At 41.1% G+C, this 14,912-nt stretch overlaps 1 pseudogene; it reads left to right on the top strand.

Moving 5' to 3' along the window:
- Positions 1-5,972: 5,972 nt before the first annotated feature.
- LOC114700417 lies at positions 5,973-14,704 on the top strand (annotated as a pseudogene).
- Positions 14,705-14,912: the final 208 nt, after the last annotated feature.

Below are 14,912 nucleotides of genomic sequence, written 5' to 3'. Positions count from 1 at the left end.
AATTTTACTACATGTACATTTTATAAGATATGTATATATACAAGAATTTGTATTAACTATAAATTCAATAAATTCAATAGAAAACTCAAAAAAAAGAGAAAATATATACACAATGTATGATGAAAATGTTTTAAAAGAAGAAGTTGACATTAATCATGACCTTTTGCTTCAGGGAGAATTAGGATTTTCATTTTTATATTTGTATTCACCCTTGAAAATGCGATGGGACCTTTGATCCCTCCAGGATTCAATTTCACATTTAAAGAAAGGATGAAGATGATAAAGGAATTTCCTTCAATTACAGTTAAGTGTGTTTATCCTGCATTGGGTATCAGGAGTATCTTTGTTTATGAGGATATAGTGGTGTTAGAACATAATTTGGAAAGGGGATACCATTTATTTAAGGAAGAAGGAGTAAAACCATTGCTTATGGCAGACTATGGTGACCTAGAACGTGCGCAGATGAGGCAAAGACACCTTGTTCTGCCCACGTGTGTGGCTGGGATGTGCTCAGAAAGTAGAGTGTGAAGTGACAGATGTCATCTGTTATGTCCTCCACACAACAAGGGCTGGAGAAAGAGAACTGACTTCCCTCTGTACCAGAGGCAGGTCTCTATTCTGATTCGTCTTACACGTAGTTTAGAAAGGTAAAGAAGGGATCAGGAATATGGGGAACTCTAAACATGGAAACTTTGCTGTTGTTCACTTTCTCACTTCACATGTTTCTGTGATGTAATGAAAACCTAATTAATCCAGGGGTAACTTTGGAGGCAAACAAATGTCGTAATTGAGGAGGGAGAGGGAAAGCCATGCTTTAGGGACCAGGTTCTGCAGAGGGCTCCCTTTTCTCTACAGCACGATGTGTTAGTGTCTTGAGGATACTTTATGGTGACAAGTGCTGTACACACACTGAAGGTACAAATATGACCCGGGCAGGCTCACTTGCCAGAAGTACCCGGAGCCCATGTGTACCTCATCATCGTGGTGAGTAGACATCACAGTTTCATTTAATCTCATGTGCCAGGCAGTGTTTTGCTTAAAGACATGCATGTGACTCTTTGATGAGCTGAGGAGGAGAGGAGAGGCTGAGCCTGGTCACCTTCAGCCTTCTGCTGACACTTGAAATAACTGGGGCCATTTCCAGGACACATGACGCCAGGATGCAGGGTGCTTCCTACCCTGTGGCCAGGGTCTGCCACTCTGAGAGAGTTTGGGGTGAATCTTTGTCTAATATTCTCTCCTTTCTTCCTATAACTAAAAATAAATAGAAACTTTTCAAATTTCTATGGAAAATGTCCATTTTTCTCTAACCTCAAAGTTCACTTGCCTTATAAGGATGTCAGTGATGTAAATTTAGTCCATCCATTTCATTTTTGATGAATTTCTACATGGCCTGTGTCAGCAACTGTGTCTGTTCTAGTCTGCCGGCTAACTCTCCAGGCTGCAGCTGTTCACCGTGAAGGTTTCTTTTGTGAATCCATCCTTAAAGTCTCCATCCTGACAGGTGATGTTGCACTGAAGTAGTAAGTCAGTATCTTCATTGTGTTCCTAGACCGTGGTGAGGACTGTTAAGAACTACAAAGATGGAAAAGTAAGCCTGGCATGGTAGCACACACCTTTAATCCCAGCAACAGACAGGCAGAGGCAGGTGGACCTCTGTGAGAGCAAGGCCCGTCTAGGAGAGACCCAGGCATCTCATAACAGCAACAACAACTACAACAAAAGATTAAAAACATAGTCACGAACTTGCCAGACTTGAGTTGCTATAACTCCTGATGATCTCACCCCAGTACAGTGAATCAAGGAGCAATAACCTTATGTTTTAATTTAAGAAATAGATTCACTTCCTTGCCAGCTGATTTGGAAGTCAGTCCGGGTGGGACATTACCCCCCATCAGAATGCAGAGCCACCCTGTTTTTTGTTTTTTCTGCTGCTGCTGCTGCTGTTTTTCTTCTGTTACTGTGTGAAGCAACGGGAAGCACTGAGACATTTTCATGCACATGTCATTGTGTTTTCCTGTGTTCGTCCTTACTGCTGTTCATTCTTCTTTCCCCTCCCACTGGTCCTCCTAGCGAAGTCTATTTTTGAAACTACCTTCCTGGAATCAGAGGCACCACTGTTGTGCCCAAGGTCAATGCAGAGACCCATAACCAAATGTCAGGCAGAGCTCAGGAAACCCCGCAGAAGTGGAGGAGTACCGGCCAGGGTCCAGCTTTGGCTCAGGTTCAGGTCCTGAGAAGGGGAAGGGGCCTTAGAGGAAGGAAAGCATCTGACCACCAGGTGGATTGCACTTAAATGGCCTGGAATAGCTCGAGCTGTCTTTATTTATACTTTAACAGAGTTTTTTTTTTTTTCTACCAGGCTTGCATAAATATTGGCCCTTATTTTTTGACTTTTAAGAAATATTTTATATTTTAAGAAATACATTGTAATCACTATAAAAGACCCCCTTGTTCCCCTTTATGCTTCCCCAAATACACTTTCCCACCCCCTACATAACCTTCTTGTAGACACAGAGTTCAGTATTTTGCAGGCTTAACTAAATCCAGAGCCAGACACATCCTGCTCTTGCAGTACTTACCTCATCTGGCAGCTACTTGCAGTTACAAAGTCAGAAAGTAATGAACATGGATACAACACTTTAAGGACAACAATATTAAAACCAACACAATTATTTCCTGTCTGCAAGATATGTTTTTATATAGTTCCCTTTTCCACAAGAAGGTCCCAACTCTATCTCTGTATAAAAGGCAGACTTTGATAAGGCACTTTTTTCCCAACTCACTATACCATACTCTTCCACCATATAAGCTCCTATGTATAGTAAAGATGGCTCTGTCCATCCCATATTTTACACTGCACATTTTCCTCTTGGAGCCTACCAGAGCCTACCATTGATTCTATATGCTTGGTGTCCAGGGAACTTACTCTCAATGGTAGGCACCATGTGCGTTCCTGAGACTTTTTCCCTATTTTGTGTACGCATTCCTTACTCTCCTTTCCAGAACTGTGAGACATGGTTAAAGTTCCAAGTGCTGTTTTCTCATATGTACCTAATTGTCTCTATTGAGTCAGAAAAACTACCCGGTTTAGGAGTTGTAGTTAGCAATTCCAGATAAGAGATTTGAGAGGCATTAGTCCCCCGATGAATCATATTGGAAAATATTCTGGAAAAAAGAGAATTTCTAGGTAAAATTACAGCTGTTGCATGTGTGACTGACAGAGTAAAACTGAAAAACTGCCCAAAGAATATATAAGGAGAGAGAAAAGAACCTGAAAAATGCAGGAATTTTGTAAATTCCTATTCTGTCCCAGGTCTACTAATCCTTGCCAAGTGAGATTCCATGGGTGCCAGGCCTCTGGGATACCTATTGGATAAGTAGTCCTATGCTGATCCAAGACTAGGATGCACAGCTCTCTAGGGGAGGAACCGTTCTAGAAGCCAGAGGGGTCAAGGACACTAGGAGAACACAGCCCAAAGAATCAACTGCCCTGGCCTCCCAGGGGCTTCTAGAGACTGAAGCAACCACCACGGAGATGGCGACGGGTCTGTGCCAGGTCCTCTGTGTGTGTATATATATGTAAATATGCTACGGTTGTTTAGTTTGGGGATTTTTTGGGACTCCTAACAGTGAGAAGGGTGGGTGTCTATGACTCTTTTGTCTGATTTTGGGACCCCTTTCCTCCCACTGGCTGCCTCATCCAGCCTTAATATGAGGGTTTGTGCCTAGTCTTATTGCTTCTTGTTTGGTTGGTATTCCTGGAAGGCTGGCTCTTTTCTGAAGGGAAATGGAGGTGCAGTGGATATGGGGGAGAGGGGAGGTGGAGGGTGGGAAGAATGGAGGAAGGGGAGGTTGTGGTTAGGATGTATTTTATGAGAGAAGAATAGAGTAAAAAGGAGATAAAAAACCCACTACTTTTCTAAAGGACTTTCAGTAGTATTATGGTGCCGTCTTCCTCTGACAGTGTTCATTTCATTCACTTGTCTCTTTACTTATTAAGTATGATCATTGAGGTTTGTGGAAAGGAACAGAGGGCTGGAAAGAAGCATGCAATCCCAGACAGATGTACAGACAGAAAGACTTTGAAAAGAATTGAAAAGTCCATCAGGACTCTGAGATGCATTGAGTGTCGACACTTTTAGTACATTCTAATCTCCGACTAAATACTTGGTTTTTATTTCAAGCTTGTTCATTTACACTACTGCAGTTGCTATAAGTGCTGCAGCATGTTTCATTATGTGCTAAGGATTTGCAGCAGTGTTCTGCTCTCTATAATGCAATGGCTCAGGTACTAATAACCCCATTTGTCAGGGGAGATGAAAGGCAATAACTGATATTCCTAGAAGAGTGAGGCTGCCTGTATCTACCTAGTACAAGCCTAGTCTCCATAGTTCATGTTGTCAGAGACCTTCAGGACAGAGATCTATAACCATATTTAATACTTTATACAAAGGAAAAGCAGGAGGCTTGCAGAATTGCATTTCAAGAATACAAAACATGCACAAATCCCAAAGTTTGAATGAAGCATCCTGATCTCTTTCACTCTGTAGAAAGTGCCCATCATTTGACATGAATTCCTAGTTAAGGAGACGGAAGCTCTTAGAGTTAGAAGAGCAAGATCCTCTCCCAGACTGCAGGGAGAACAGCCTGCAACATTCACAGTCTCCTGTGGTGTTACCTGTGTTGGAAAGGCAGGGATAAAAGAGCTACAGAGCCACCTGGAAACACTGTTGCTCCTGATGTCACAGGGCAGCTGCAAAGTCCACCTTGACTGTTCCTGTGAACGAACAGTTCACACCAGGGATGTGCCAACCAGTTACTTTTATAAGATTTATTTTATTTTTAAATATCTCTCTGTGTGCTTTGCCTGCTAGGAAGTGCCCTGTTTTCACGACTTATCCTGGCAGAGACCAAAAGAGGGTGCCAGGTCCTTTATTTATTTTTAAATAGAATTTTATGGAATCCCTTACTTGAACATGTCTTTGTTTTATAACACCATGTCTAATTAATCTTTTAATCCACACGATAAACTTCTAAACATCTAGAACTGCTCCAGGCTCCCTTAAAGGTCCCAAAGCCACTCACTGGGAGTCCAGTGTTCCTTTCAACACCTTCCATAGCAGAATCTCATGGTTCCTACATGGCACCCTCCCTGGGGTGATAATTTGATTTTTTTCAAAGGCCTTGTTCCCAGTGGCTAAAAATAGAGAGCATTGTTCCTGTGTTCGTTGGCCATTTCTGCTGCCTCTTACAGAAGTGTTCAGCTGGTTTGCCTGGGTGTTCATTGGGTTGTATCCTCAGGGTGGCTCTTTGCAGCTGCTCGGTGACAACATGACATCAGGAGCAGCAGTGTTTCTAGGTGGCTCTGTGGCTGTTTTTTTCCTGCCTTTCCAACACAGCTGACATGAGTGGGGAGTCTGTGATGGGTGCAGGCTGTCTTCAGTGCAGGCTGGGAGAGGAGCTTACTCTGAGGATCCTGCTGTGCCCTGAGTTGTTTTCCCTGAGCTTTTTTTGTACATTCCCAGTGCTTCAGTTCCTACATCATGGCTTTGAACACATTTTCACTTTTTTTGATGAAGTATAAGGGATATGGATCTAGTTTCTGCCTTCTGTCTGAGGCTACACTCAGTGTGTTTTGGGTGAAGGCGCATTGGTTTGTATTTAGACTCTCTGCTTTATTTTCTTGATCTACAACTGGTTTTTGTGTCAACATCTTGATTTTGTTGTTACTAGTATAATTTGAGATTATGTAATTAAGTTCAACACATAGCTTGGAAATATAGATTTCTGTAAACAAGTCTTCAAGGAAATTCTGGGTCAATAAATCTGAACAATAATATAGATCATTACCCTATTCTCCAGAAAACTGAGTGGCTTTAAAAGATTATTTTTTCTGATACTTACCATGATTTACTGATTTCTTCAAAAAGGTGCTTGCTGGATCAAGTATTTCTGCCTCAGAAATAAGGATGGTTTTGGACCCTGTGAAGGGCACAGTCTTCTTCTGTCTCACTGGGCTTGGCACCATGGGGAACATCTCAGTTTTTGTGAGTTACATGCACATGTTCCAAAACACAGAGAAGAAACCTATATACCTCATTCTTGCTCACTTGGCACTCACAAACATCATAATGCTTCTTTCGAAAGGGATGCCGAAGACTATAGAAGCCTTTAATTTTAGAAACTTCTTAGATGACAACAGTTGTAAAGTTGTTGTTTACCTGGCAAGGACATCCCGGGGCCTCTCCATCTGCACCAGCAGTCTCCTCACTGTGGTCCAGGCCATCACCATCAGCCCCAGACACTCCAGGTGGCAGAGGTTCACCCTAAAGACTCCACAGCACATTCTTTCCTTGCTGTTCCTCTTTTGGCTACTCAGTTTCTTGACCAGCATGAATTTACCATATTATATCAAAAGTATCAACAGTGTGAACATAACACAGGTTAAAAAAAGGCAGCAATTATTGCTATTTTCTGCCAGAAAGCTGGATAATAAGATGGATTTTTCTCACCCTCATGGTCCTGAGAGATGCAGTGTTTCAGGGAGCCATGGGGGGGCCAGTGGCTACATGGTATCTCTTCTCCACAAGCACCACCAGCATGTCCTCTACCTTCAGAAGGCCAAGCTTCTCTACAGAACTCCCCCTGAGCTGAGAGCTGCCCAGAGTGTCCTCCTTCTGATGTTCTGTTTTCTTTTCTTCTATTCAGCAGATTGTTTTATTTCTTTATATTTTACTTTCTTCATAGAGAATTATTCCAAATTACTATATGTTCCAGAGTTTCTAACACTTGGTTATGCAGTTATCAGCCCCTTCATACTTATTCAGAGAGATGGACATCTGACTAAATGTTGTCACACTCAGTAAGAGAGGTCAGGCATTGATAAATGTCCATGTATCCTTTCAGCATACAAAACACAAAACTTGATAATTTTGTTTAGGTGCACATAATACCATATCGACTAAGAGTATCTCAACACATAGTGGTGGATAAACACTCAACAAATGGTGACTGTGCTTAGCTAATAATGAGGCTGAAGAAAGTTCAAAGCCACAACTGTCCCTTCCTCCATCTTGCCTTCCTCCATGAAATAGCTGATATTCTCTTGTGTGTATAAAGGATCATTCATGATCACCACTTCTGGTAGTAGAAAGAGTCATGGAAGCACACCGTCAATACACAATAGAAGCAATGCATAAATATCACAGTGACTCCCATTGAATAATAAAATTTATGTGTTATTTTTAGAATGAAAATAAATGCATTATACAAGTCAGCCTGGGTCCTCACAATCCTGGTTGGCTGAAGATATCCACAGGCCTGCCTTGTGCTACTCAGCCCCAGGTGGGTGAAAGACACCCACAGGCCGGCCTGTGTAGGAGGAGTTTTCTGTCTAGGCTGCCAACTAGCTTTGTTTTACCAGCCAATCCCCAATAACTACACAGCTTTAATAGTAATTATAAATGTTTGGCCAATAGCTCAGCCTTGTTTTTCAGGTAGCTCTTATAACTTAAATCAACCCATTTCTAATAACCTATGTGCTTCCCTGAGGCTCATTTACCTCATCTATGTATTTCACATTCTGCTCTTTCTACATCTCATGGCACCTCTTCTGAGTCCACTTTTCCCCCCAGCATTCACTCTGCCCCGTAAATCCTGCCTAGTCATTGGCCAATCATCTTTTTGGTAACAATGAGAGCAATATGTCTTCACGGTATACAAAAGGATTATTCCACAGCATTTCCTTCTTTTTGTCTAATTAAAAATGAAGGTTTTTAACTTTAACATAATAAAATTATATACACTAAAAATAAATATCAGGTAAGAATTACATTTACAAATTCTGGTCCATTTGCATTTGGCAAATTCAGAGAAAATATTCCATTTTCTGTTCTATAGTGGTGAGTCGAAAGTGTTGTACCTAATTCACTTTCTATCCTAACTTATATTACCAACCCAAAACTATACTTTTTGTTTCTCAAGCTTATACCCTTTACACCTCTTTTTTGAGTTCTTTTCTTTATCTGGTAACAAGGAAGACTATAAGTCTTCAACTCTGTCAGAGATCTGAGAAGAATATGATATTACCGGAGTAAACAGGAAGTGCAGAGCAACAACTTCCAAAACCAAGAAATGACAGAGACAGCTGACCTCCTGGACAAACACCCAAGGTTCCTCTGTAAACTGGGGCATTTATCTTCAGCCTACAGACCTGGAATATCTGACAGACTTTTCTGTGAAGCAGGAATTTTGAAGGCCTGTCCTGCCTTGTCATGGTATTTGGCATTCACATTCTTTTGGATCCCACTTCACAGATTTGGACAGCATACTTTCAGGAGTTGAGGCAAGATCAAGTTTTTGTCCAGTGGCTAACTTTCACCACAAAGAAGATTTTCTTCAATGCCCATCATCTTCTCTGATGTAGAATGGTACTGCCAGGAGCAGACATTTCTCATTGTCATAAAAAGCCTTATATTACTAAAACAACTTGAATGCCATATTCTGTTGATATTTGAATCATTTAAAGACTATCTATCTATATAAATATATCTCTGTTTGACATTGATAATATATGTAACTTGACTATAAGCTTGTTTGTAATAGGTGACTAACTACCAATCTGCATTTCTTTCTTTCTTTCTTTCTTTCTTTCTTTCTTTCTTTCTTTCTTCCTTCCTTCCTTCCTTCCTTCCTTCCTTCCTCTCTCCCTCCCTCCCTCCCTCCCTCTCCCTCTCTCTCTTTCTTTATTTTGACAGGGTTTCTCAGTGTAGCTTTGTGCCTTTTCTGGAACTCACTCTGTATGCCAGGCTGGCCTCGAACTCACAGAGATCTGCCTGCCTCTGCCTCTCAAGCGCTGGGATTAAATATGTGTGCCACCACTGTCTGGCTCTGTATTTCTTTCTTATCCTAAATAGTTTATAATAATAATTTTCAAGGAGTGAAAATCTGTATTACATTGTTAAATGTGTTGTATAGGCACAATACATTAAACAAGAGTAGAAATGTATGTATAACATATCCTAACAAAAATAACCTTTAATTTGAATCACTATACAAAAATCCAAACCAATGTAAAATATTTAAGACTAGTAGTTGCTTTTTTGGATTAAAGTAGATTTAATTATCTTTCCTTTAATCTCATCATTTCCATATCCCCTTTTTTTCTTAGAAAGATGTAGTGGGTACCCATTCCAGCTTTAATCTGGAAGTTCCAACCCCCATTGAAGCTTCGGAAACTGTCATGCCTACAAGGTGGGGCCAAGGGAGGACTCTGGAGACCGGAGATTAGGATGGGCCAGCTCGCTCTCTGTTCCTGGACCCTTGATGGTGGAGGTTGACAGACCAGAGCTCCAGAGAACAGCCCTGGACTGCAATACACCTTCCCCAGACCCCACGACCTACCTATCCCTTCATTTGTAAGTTACCCACTAAATAAATCTTTCTTTTAACTACGTGGAGTGGCTTTAATAATTTTACCAATAGAAAGAGATCCTTGAATCTAACTCTTTTACTTTATTTTTTGACCATGGCCAACTACAATTTGTAACCACCCTCCACCCCAGTTGATAACAAATATCCATAACCCCTCTTTTGGGTATGAATGTAGGCATTATTTTCTCTAGACTGCTTCCTGTTGTCTGGGGGCACTGAAATCTTTGGGGGAACTTGAGAAAATCAGGATAATAGTTAAATCTTGGCTGGAGTAGTCTGTGAGGCTGGACCATCTCAGTCAGCAGCCTTAAAGTTGTTCTGGAAGCAGAACTTTGAGAAAACTGCAGTGGAGGCACTCTGAGATGCTAGACTACCTAGGTCATTTGTTTTCAATGATGTCTTGTTCCCTTGTTCTGAAAATACATAAACTATTAAAGGTAACGTACATATCTGCCTTCATTAAAATATACTATGTATTGTACAAAAGTCAGTCAAAGATGATTTTTTGTTTTATGTTTGAGCAGGTAAATTATATATCACATGTCTTATGGATTTTCTAGGTTTATTTCTTTATGTTGGTAGCCAGGATTTTCAGGGTGTCTTCCTCCTTCAAACTTCTTCAACTCATAACAAACCCACTGACTTTTGTTTTCTGGGGGGAACAAAAGTATAACCTCTTGCCCAAAGCAACACACCTTTGACTTTAAAAAAGTCATGACATTTTAAAAATATATAGATTGGTTTAATCTAGAACCTCCCACAATCCAATATCTCTTAGCAGGTATGGCTCATTCATCAGCAATCAGAAAATTTAAAGACAACACAATAACACACAGGATCCAGACTCCCTGTGTATTTTCAATCTCCAACCAGTTTATTTTTTATATTACTTTACTCCTTCAGTAAGGACTTTATTATTTATAAACTATTCTTTATCTATGACTGTCAACATCTTTCCTCTTTTCTTTCCCAAGGCTTTGTACATTTTTAAACACACTGTAACCCATTTAAAGGTTTCTTTTGTCTGCATCTGTCTTCATTGCATACCTATAATCTTTATGTCTGCATGAGCAAAACCTTAAACCTGCCATGTGTCTTAGCTCATGTTCTGTTGGCAGGGCTCATGCTGGTGGCTCAATCATGCAGCCAGTGGTTGGGAGATGCCTCCCTGTACCATGGGCTGCATGAGAGACTGTAGGACTAGGAAACTGTGTTTGACTCCATTTTTGTGGGTTTTGAACCTTCTTAAAGAAGTGTTTTTGGGTTCTATATGAACATATGTGGCCCTGAACATTGTGCACTTTTTGTAGGTGTGGTTCTCTGTCTAGACTGCCAATTGTCTCTGTTCCTCCAGCCAATCCCCAAATAACCACTCAGAGACTTAATATTAATTATAAATTCTTGGCCAATAGCTCAGGCTTGTTTTTACCTAGCTCTTATAACTTAAATCAACCCATTTCTATTATTCTATGTGCTGCCCAAGGTTCATTTACTTCATCTATGTATTTTTTATACTGCTCCCTCTGCATCTCATGGCACCTTCTCCTACTCTGTCCTTCTCCCCACTGTTCTTTCTGCCCCTGAAATCCTGCCTAGCCATCGGCCAATCAGCTTTTTATTAACAATGAGAGCAACACATCTTCATAGTGTACAGAGGGATTATTCCACAGCAAGCCTGGGTCCTACAGTCCTGGCTGGCTGAAGACATCCACAGGCCCACACGGTGCTGGGCAGGTAGATGCCATTATGATGAGCAAATATATGGTGAAGAAATGGGAGAGAAAGAGAAGCAGAACTGTCCATGTGCTGTGGAAAGAGGCAGAACTGAAGAAGCAAATATATTTAGGAAGTGGATGATGTGGCTGGCCTGCTTGCCCCCCAGGGCCAGGGTGAAGTCCAGCCCCAGCCTGCTGCTAAGGACCATGTCTAGGTCCATGGTCCTGCAGGCACTGGGGTCTGTGTTGACATCCATGACCCCCGTTGCCATCCTATGCCATAAGGTTGCTTGGAGTCTGAGCCACCAGTTAAGGCCATGTTTGTGTCTGAGGATCATACTCCAATTGGTGCCAACAGATCTGTGTGGCCTGTGTTGCCCCAAGATGCCATGGTGACATTTGAGCCCTAGCTGCAGCTGAGGGCCATGTAGGGTCTGTGGCTCTACAGCAGCCAGGGTCTATGTTGATGTCCATGGCTCTGGTTATCATTGAAGGACATGCTGATGCCAGAGGGCTGGGCCACCACCTGGGGTGTCGCAGACCACCCAGAGGGAGACCACCACTGCGGGAGAACCAGGGAGAAGGCTCGAGGAGAAGTTAGGAATCGGCGAGGAAATGACAGACAGACATACAATGTGTTGATGTGTTGTTGTAGATTTACCTTTGTAAAATTAGTGTTTATATTTTTTTACAATCAAGGAACTTGGCAGGGGATTACATCAGACTTTTAACTTTTACAATTACTCAGAATCAGCAAAAAACAATAACAAAGTATATCAGTATCTATTTTTGTGTAATGTAAGAGACAATAACAAAGTACATCAGTATCTATTTCTGTGTATCATTTCCGCAGCTTGGAGTTCATTGTGGTTGTTGTTTAAGGGCATGATCTCAGAATTTTGTGAAATCTGTCTCGCGCCAAAGACCACATCTGTGGGAACCAGATTTTTATCAGCCAAGGTTTAACTTACCCTTTATATATTTTTTTGTATAATTTTATTTATTTTTTTTATTCCTATATATCCACTTATCCTTTTAGTTGTCATATACCCTTTTATATCAATATCTTAGGGCTGGCTTTATATTTTTTATGATCTGTTGTCTTTTTTTTTTTACTATAAAGGCACCAAGGCTTTCTAGTCCTGGCTAGCCTTTCCATAAAAGGCAAATCATTCCAAAGTTGTTTTTTTCCTTCATGATTCACCCATCTATTCCCAACTTCATCATAGCCTCCCATATATGGGAGCAGCTCTAGGTAATTTCCACTCTCAGGGGTCCACCTAGGGGCTGTCCACCAACGCTCCCCCGACACAGAAAAGACATACAGAGAAAAAGCATGATTAGTGCCAACAAGGACTGTCGCCAAGGCCATCTTGTCCTCCAGGGCCTCCTGGAATCTTTAGGCTGTATGACGACTGCTGATTGTGGAGGAACCGCTTGAGGCCTCGCTCCAGGAAGCTCTAACCTCAACCCTTCAGCTGCTGGGCCCCAGTGCAGCGGCATGCTTTGCTACAGCTACACAGGTGTCACAGCTGTGGGCGTAGCAGTTTTTCCTTTTTTGTTTTTAAAATGAAGCTCGAACATGTCTTGTTGTACTGTTTTTACGGAAGTATAGAGACATTTAATGAGACAGGGAAAGAGAAAAATGACAAGCACCACCAGTAAAATAAGCATTTCAATGACTATAAAATATTGTAGCCAATCCATCGGATTCAAATCTTTAATTCTTTTTGTTATTTTTGAAGCTAGGTCTTGTAAACCTTCTATCTGCAAATGGGCCTGACTCATAGCTGAGATGTCTTTCTGAAGTGCATCTAAATCATGAGTAATATCTGTATTTTGTCAGACATCTTGTAGGTGGGCCTTGACCTTTTCCCAAGGCTGAGAAGTATTATAAGGTAATGGAGTAACACAGATGGATTTAAAATTACCATGGCAACGAGCAAACATTGTGGTCTTAAGGTTAGAAATATCTTGTCCTAAGGCCAAAACCATTTCTTTTAAAACATTAATTTTTGACTCTAATTTTTTATCTATAGCTTCTTGTTCTAAAAGGGTCATAGTGACATTCTTATTAAGAGTATTTACATAATGAGCAGTATGAATTTCTTGAACTAGAGCTATAGTTGCAACAGCAAAAGTAGTAATTATAGAAATTAATGCAGTAATGCCCAAAATTAATGCAGCAACAAACCATTTTGGCCGAATCAAATCTCTCAAAGTATTTAATACTTGTAAGGCTGAATTATCATACCAAGGCTCAGGGCCTAGTTCCACAGGCAACATGACAAAAGGAGGTCGCCGAACTATAATCACAGTTCCCAAATCTTTCGGCTCCGAGGAAGTGATACAATTTGTTAATTTATAAGAACTACAAATTATCCGAAATGAATTACCATCTTGTGAAATATTAACAAAGGAAGATTGTGCCAAGAGTAAAGCATTAGGGTAGGATACGCAGGCTCGAAGACCAATGGCCTCTAGTTGAGTATGGTTAGGTTTTTTCTCTAGCATCATATTGGCAGCTGTAACAAGCCTAAATAAATCAGAATGTTTTTTAGTGATGTTGTCTTGTTTTGTAAACCAGGTGGGCTTCACAAGGCCTGGAGAAAACCATCTCCTAAGGGGCTCTCCATGTCCCTCAAAGACATACTCATGAAATTTCTCTTTATGAGTATTTAAGTAATTTTTATAAGTCTCTCCTTTGTCATTAGAATTAGAGTAGTCCCAAATTTTAAGCACATCCAACCACCCCCGTGGTTCATACCACGCAGTAGCATTAGGAAAGCCACAAGTCAACCAAGCTGGAAACTTGGACAAGGAAGAATCTCAAAATTGATCCTTGTCTCTATATTTTTGAATGCAAGGAGTTATAGGAATAGTATTAACTTGAGTAAAATTATCTCTATACAGTCTGTCTCCTAAAGTTTGTATCCGTAGCTCCCAAATCCATCGCCTATCAGTACTCGCTTTGTCTGGACCGTCAGTCAGGAAGGTTCTATAAGATGTTGGAAAGCAGCCGTAAGGCACTTTCCCTTGTAGCGTCAGGCAGATTGGTAGTGAATCTGTTTTGCCCTCAAAATTTATTAAAGAGGAGGAGCTGCTTTGGGCGTCAGAATCTTGAGCTCCGCCTAGCCTGACTGAGTCATTTGTCAACATTTTGATGGGTTCCCGATCTAACCATCCCACTGGTTGAATGATCTGGGGATTAGGAACATACGCCCAGTAGGAAACTCCCTGAGCTATCGGTAGTGGAGCAGAGATCAAAGACAGAAAGGCAATGAAATAAAATGAAGCGGTGAGGGGTTTTTTTTGTTCAATCAGCAGCTTCTTTGCGTTCTGAGTCAGAAGCCGAATCTGTGACCAAGTCACTTTTAGTTTCTCGTTGTCAATTTTTTTCTTTTTTATTTTTGTCAGCAGCTTTTTTTGTTGTTTCCTCCAGCGGCGCTTGCGCCTTTTTTCTCTTTGTAGGTCGGATAAGGCGATCCGGGATCCAGATGGGGAATCGGCATCCTGTGGAAAAATACAAGCATACCCTCTTCCCGCGGTTATGAGGACATCCGGTCCCTTCCATGTGTCAGACAATAAATCCTTCCAGTACACCAACGGCAGAGATGTACTGTGGAACTCACAATCCCAGTGAATTAGGGCTGTAGTGAGTCCTTTGTCATTAGTATTTAGATGGTTGAGCACAAACAAGGCATGAGATAAAACATGATGAGGAGTAAAATATGAATTAGAGGCTTGTAACCTTTTTATTTG

The sequence above is a fragment of the Peromyscus leucopus genome, chromosome 5 (assembly GCF_004664715.2).
Source record: "Peromyscus leucopus breed LL Stock chromosome 5, UCI_PerLeu_2.1, whole genome shotgun sequence".
NCBI classification, from domain to species: domain Eukaryota; kingdom Metazoa; phylum Chordata; class Mammalia; order Rodentia; family Cricetidae; genus Peromyscus; species Peromyscus leucopus.
The sequence above is the reverse complement of the archived record's forward strand: the minus strand, read 5'-3'. Positions and strand labels throughout refer to the sequence as shown.